Source organism: Vulpes vulpes, chromosome 9 (genome assembly GCF_048418805.1).
Source record: "Vulpes vulpes isolate BD-2025 chromosome 9, VulVul3, whole genome shotgun sequence".
Lineage (NCBI taxonomy): Eukaryota > Metazoa > Chordata > Mammalia > Carnivora > Canidae > Vulpes > Vulpes vulpes.
Genome location: NC_132788.1, coordinates 32,271,855 through 32,278,440, shown reverse-complemented (window position 1 = coordinate 32,278,440; position 6,586 = coordinate 32,271,855). Strand labels below are relative to the sequence as shown.

At 44.8% G+C, this 6,586-nt stretch overlaps 1 pseudogene; it reads right to left on the bottom strand.

Annotated features, from left to right (window-relative positions):
- Positions 1-3,957: 3,957 nt before the first annotated feature.
- LOC112912700 (DNA (cytosine-5)-methyltransferase 3A pseudogene) lies at positions 3,958-6,184 on the bottom strand (annotated as a pseudogene).
- Between the last annotated feature and the right edge of the window lie 402 nt (positions 6,185-6,586).

Below are 6,586 nucleotides of genomic sequence, written 5' to 3'. Positions count from 1 at the left end.
AGAAAAAAAAATTATACCAATTCTCAAACTCTTTCAGAGAAAATAAAACAGAGGCTGTACTTCCTAATATGGATGCTATACCAAAAACAGTGTTTTTTTTTTTTCCAGGAATGCACAGCCTAGTATAATATGCAGAAGTATTAGTGTAAACAATCACTCCAACAAGATAAAAAATATCTATTTGATCATATCAACAGATGCAAAACAATTATTAAGAAAAATCCAACATGTATTCATGATAAAAGTTATCACCAAACTGGGAATAGAGGGGACTTCCTCAACTTGATAAACAATATGTATAAAATACCTAGAGCAAACTTACTTAATGGTGAAAAACTAGATTCTTTCCCTCTAAGATCAGTAACAAGGCAAGGATGTTCCCCTCTTACCACTAGTAAATATTCAGTATTTAAGAAGAAACCCTAGCTAATCACCTACGACGGAAAAAGAAAAGCTTTACATATGGGGAAGGAAGAGGTAAAACTGCCTTTGTTCACAGACAACATGACTATGTATGTAGAAAATCCTAAAGAAACAACAAAAAAAACTCTGGGAACTAGTAAGTGATTATAGCAATGATTCAGGATGCAAACTTCATGTACAAATATCAATTACTTTCCTATATACCTGTGTTCTATGAAAGAGAGGAGAAAAAGGCTGACAAGACCAGCTTGATGAGAAATGGCTCCTTAAGGGGACTTATGGACAGAAGTGTGTCTTGGGAGGCTGAAAGATTAGTAGATCTCCACAACCCCACCTCCAGTAAGACCTGTTTTGGGGCCCAAGAGGCTGGCAGGTAACTGCTGGGAGCCCACCCAGGAGGAAATGCTTGAAAATCATAATCCTATCTCTAGAGCAGATGAGGGACATTCATGGGTGTACTTAAGGGTGTGACCAGGCAAAAAGAAAGAATATGAGAGGGACCTGTGCTCCAGAAGGCTTCAGGCCACAGAGAGCTATCAGCATGGTGGGTCTGCCCAAGACAGCACTGTTCACACTGCCATTGAACAATGGGAATTTGAAATTCAAAACAAAATACCATTTACATTAGTGCCCAAAACAAAACCCAGGTATAAACCTAACAAAAAGTGTACAGAATCTCAACTCTATAAAACTCAGATGATAAGGAGCCCGGGTGGCTCAGTGGTTTAGCGCTGCCTTCAGCCCAGGGTCTGATCCTCAAGACCCGGGATCAAGTCGCACGTCTCCCTCTGCCTGTGTCTCTCTGTCTCTGTCTCTCTCTCTCTCTCTCTGTGTGTGTGTGTGTGTGTGTGCTGTCTCTCTCATGAATAAATATTTTTAAAAACTCAGTTGAAAGAAATCAAAGATGATCTCCATAAATAAATTCCATGTTTACGGACAAGAATACATAATATGATTAAGATGTCAGTTCTTCCCAACTTGATTTATATATACAACACAACCCCAACCCAAATCCTAGCAGGTTATCACGTATATATGACAAACTCAATCTCAATTTTATATGAGTAGGCAAAAAAACCAGAATAGCTGACACAATATTGAGAAAAACAAAGTCAAAGGACTGACACCAACCAATTTCAAGATTTCCTATAAAGCTTCAGTAATATAGACACAGCAGTACTGGTCAAAGAACAGATAAACAGATCTGTAGAACATAACAGAGCCCAGAATAAAACCCACACAAATACAATCAACTGGTCTTTGGCAGAGGAGCAAAGACGATTCAGTGAAGAAAGGCCAGTCTTTTCAAATACTGATGCTAGACAACTGGATATTCACATGCAGAAATCTTTGAATCTAGGCATAGAACTTATCCCTTTTCACAAAAATGAACTCAAATTAGATCACAGAACTAAATATAAAGACAAATCTGTACAATTCGTAGAAGACAATGGAGGAGAAAATCTGGGTGACTTTGAGCATGGCAATGAGTTTTTCCATGCAATTCCAAAAGCCCAATGTATGAAAGAGAAATTGTGAGGTTGGACATTATTAAAATTAAAAACTTTTGTTTTGTGAAAGAAACCGTTCAGAGAATGAAGAAACAAGCCACAGACTGGAAAAAAACATTTGCAGAACACGTATCTAATAAAAGACACGTATCCAAAAAAGACAACCATTAATACTCAACGATGAGGGAAAAACACAACTCCGTTAAAAATAGGCAAAAAATGGAAAAGACACTTCTGTAAATCTAAGACTGTTCTAAAAAGAAGTCTACTATTTCAAAGGTATCTAATGAGAAGAAAAAAACTGTGCAAAGAATCCAAATAGACATTTCTGCAAAGATGATACAAAAATAGCCAATAAACACACAAAAAGATATTGAACTTCATCAGTCATCAGGGAAATGCAAACCACAGCAACAAGGAGGTATCAAATCCCACCTTCTAGAAAGGTGAGAATAAACAAGTCAAATAAAAGCAAGTGTTAGCTAAAACAAGTGTTGGTGGGGCACTTCAGTGGCTCAGTTGGTTAAACAGCCGACTCTTGATTTTTGACTCAAGTCATGGTATCAGGGTCGTGTGAGATTGAGCCCCAAATCAGGGTCTGCGTTCACAAGGAGTCAGCTTGAGATTTCCTCTCTGCCCCTCTCCCTCACCACTGCCCACCCTCCCTGCTTGCTCTCTTGCTCTCTCAAATACATAAAATCTTTTTTAAAAAAAATAGGGTTGGCAAGCATACAGAAATCAGAAGGCTCACACACTGCTGGTGAGAATACAAAATAGTGGAGCCACCTTGGGAAACTGCTGGTTCTTCTAAATGTTAAACACAGACTTAGCATTTAACCCAGCAATTCCACTCCTACGTATGTAGCCCCGAAAAATGAAAGTATGCCCACATAAATACCTGTATGTGAAGATTCTTCTTTTTTTTTTTTTTCTCCAGGTCAGGTTTTAACAGTCACTTTCCCACACTCTGGGTAATTTCTGATCCCACCACAAGGAGCCCTTGAATTGGCTAATGTGAGAAATTGGGAATGAAGACCCCTTTATCCTGCCATCTTGCCGAGGGAGTCTCCTTTTCTTAGAAAAAAAAAATCGAAAGGTTATTGCGTGAGCCTGGATGAATCCCACTCTCAGCCCTCCATGGTGCGACCCACCCCGTCTCACCTCTCACCCATTTTTGTCAGGGAGAAGTGGGAGTACGTGGGTCCCAAATTCTCCTCCTTCACCTGTTAAAACACCAGGGGAAAGCCGGCCATGGCAACGATTCACCTTCAAGCTGCCTCCCTTCTCCATCCAAGTTAAAACCGTTTGCACATAAGGCAACGTGGAAGCTGATGTTTTTACTCATCTCGCTGTTTTAAAGCACCATTATGAAGTCAGGTTGTACGGTAGTTAACAGTACCTTTATATATATATATCTCATATCTGTCATATATATGTAAACTGGTAGAGGTAACAGTGGCTTCTAGAAACTGATCTTCAAGGTTTCCTGTGTGGTAGGCACCTGAAATACTGTATAAAAGGGTCTTGTGTGATCTGTCTCCCTGCTGCTCGTTGGGCTCTGTTCTGCATGACCAGGAATAGTCCTGGCAAGACAGCTAGGCGGCTGGAAGGAAATTCTGCCACTGAGCGTCACTATTTTCTGCCCCCTGCTGTGCTCCTATCTGATCAGGCTAAAGACAACAAAAAAAAGATATATAGTTAGAAAAAAAACCTCCAATATATAGATTTCTGTAGAATTTCCTTTTTTTTGCCTCCTGTCCTTCCTCTGCAAGGTATTGTTATTATTTCCTGTTACTGATTTTTGCTGCAATAAACCCTCTTATTTCAATCACAGCAAGAAACAAAAACCCAAATGAACAGAAAACCCCTCTGAAAAGAGTAGAAAACAAAAGGTTTGACCAAAAAAAGTGGGGGGGGAGATGGGAGGGAACTTGGTTTCGTTTTTAAATAGGACTGAAAATCAACACTGAAAAATCAGGAGATGACGTCCAACCCTTTGTGCAAGGCAAAGCCCTCTGGTACTTCTGCCGCCTCTGGTTTTTATTTTAAATTTCCTTTTTCTCTTCTGGGTGCGGATACTTCTCTCCATCCTTATGTTGTTGTGTTTTGTGGTTTTTTTTTGTTTGTTTAACTTTGTGTCACTACCTCAGTCTGCCCTCATGTCCCTTACACACAAGCAAAATATTCCTTCAGCGGAGCGAAGAGGTGGCTGATGACCAGCATGCTCCATGACCAGCCCAACAGTCTCTGCGTCGCCAAGTGGCTCATTCTGGAGACATCGATATAGTGGACAGGGAAGCCAAACACCTTTCCATTTCAGTGCACCCTAAGATGTCCTCTTTCTCATTCATGAAGACGGGGAAATGCTGGTCTTTGCCCTGCTTTATGGAGTTCGACCTAGTAGTAATGGTCCTCACTTTGCTGAACTTGGCTATCCTGCCGTGCTCCAGACACTCCTGCAGCTCCAGCTTATCATTCACAGTGGATGCCAATGGCTCCTGTTCATATCAGGAAGGTTCCTCCAGAAGTAGTGGGCCCTGTGTGCAGCTGACACTTCTTTGGCATTAATCATCACAGGGTTGGACTCGAGAAATCACGAGATGTCCCTCTTGTCACTAATGCCCATGGCCACCACATTCTCAAAGAGCCGGAAGAAGGGGGGGTCATCTCCCTCATTGGGCTACACATCATGCAGCAGGTGGTAGAACTCAAAGAAGAGCCGGCCAGTGCCCTTGTAGAGTCCTTTATGGGCAGGATTGACAACGGAGAGATCATTGCAAGGACTGCCCCCAATCACCAGATCGAACGGGCCCCACTCCTGGATATGCTTCTGCGTGACACTGCAAACATCCCCGAAATACATGATCTTCCCCTGGTGCCATACCATGCCCACCGAGGTGGAGTCCTCGCACACCTCGGAGACGATGTAGCAATCCACCTGAATCCCCAAGTCCTTTAGCACCAGAAGCCCTGTAGCAATTCCATCAAATAGAGACAACACCCGGATGGGCTTCCTCTTCTCGGCTGGGACAGGCGGGTCAACCTTCGGAGGGTCAAATTCCTGGTCATGGTTATTGGCGAAGAACATCTGGAGCCGTGAGGGCCAGTCGTCCTGCCACCACAGTAGCCCGTAGGTGCCCTTGTGCCCACACATGTAGCAGTTCCAGGGGTCCTCCTTGATGGCTGCCTGGGCGGCCCCCGGGCCCACTAAGAGATCCACACACTCCATATAAAAGCACCTGCAGCAGTTATTGTTCCCACACACGTGAGCACCTCGCGCCACCACCACCCCCCCCCCCCCCCCGCCTCCGCCACAGCAAATGGTGTGGTAGGACTGGTAGCTGTCATCATCGTGCTGGTGTGCACACTCCAGGAAGCAGTTCTTACAGTGTTGGCACATTTCTCCAACAAAGAGAGGGTGTTCAGGGTAACGCTGAGGCTCCCACAAGAGATGCAAATGTCCTTGATGTTCAGGCACTTCTGCCGCACTTCGTACACCAGCCGCTCTCTTGTGCGTTCATCAATGATATCCTTGACCTTAAGCTTGGCAGCTGTGCTCTTTCGGGGCTTTTTGGCTGCTGGGGGTGGTGCATAGGCCCTCCGAGAGCCCACTCGATCATCTGTTTGTTCTGCACCTGCACGGCCTTGGCAGTGTCACTCTCATCACTGTCGTGGCATGCCGGGAACAACTTCCCCGCGCCTCTACTGGCTTCTCCCCGCGTCTGCAGGACTTCATAGATGGCTTTGCGGTACATGGGCTGCTTGTTGTAGGTGGCCTGGTGGAAAGCACTGCAGAAGGAGCTCAGCGGCATCAACTTCTCAACACACACCACCAAGAACTTGCCATCTCCAAACCACATGACCCAGCAGGTGCCTTCAGCTGCTCAGCTCCAGCCCGTCATCCACCAAGACACAATGCGGCCTGGCCACCAGGAAAAGCCCCGAAGTTTCCCCCACACCAGACATCAGCTCCCCAATGCCAAAGCCCCGGCCGTCCTCGTACTCCGGCTCATCGTCGGCTGCTTTGGTGGTGTTCTTGTCCCCAGCATCTGACTCCACCGGGTCAGGTGTGGGCCACAGTGGGGGATGCAGGGTCGGTGGGCTGCTGCACTGCAGGAGGGCTGGCCTCCTCCACTTTCTGAGACTCGCCAGACCCCTGGTTTTCTTCCACAGCATTCATTACTGTGATCACCTTGGCTTTTCTTCTCAGCCCATAAGGCCAGGTGCAGCCCCTCTATGTGAAGATTCTTAGCAGCATTATTCATCATAGGCAATAGGTAGAAACGACCCAAATGTCCAAAGCTGAATAAAGAGATTAACAAAGCTGGTATATCCATAAATACTACTGGGCCATAAAAAGGTATGAAGTATTGCTACGTGTTATCTTGTGGATTAAGCTAAGTGACAGGAGCCGATCGCAAACAAATCTACCCACCATAGGATTCCATTTACATCAATTGTCCAGAACAGGTAAATAGAAACAGAAAGTAGATTAGTGGTTGCATAGGGCTGGAGTGAGGAAGGGTCAGAGGATGAAGGGTTAGGGGTAGACAGCTACATGAGACAGGGACACAGGGGTTTTTTGGGAGGAGATGAAATTATTCTAGAATCGTGGAGGTGGCTGCATCACTTTGTGCATACACTTCACATCC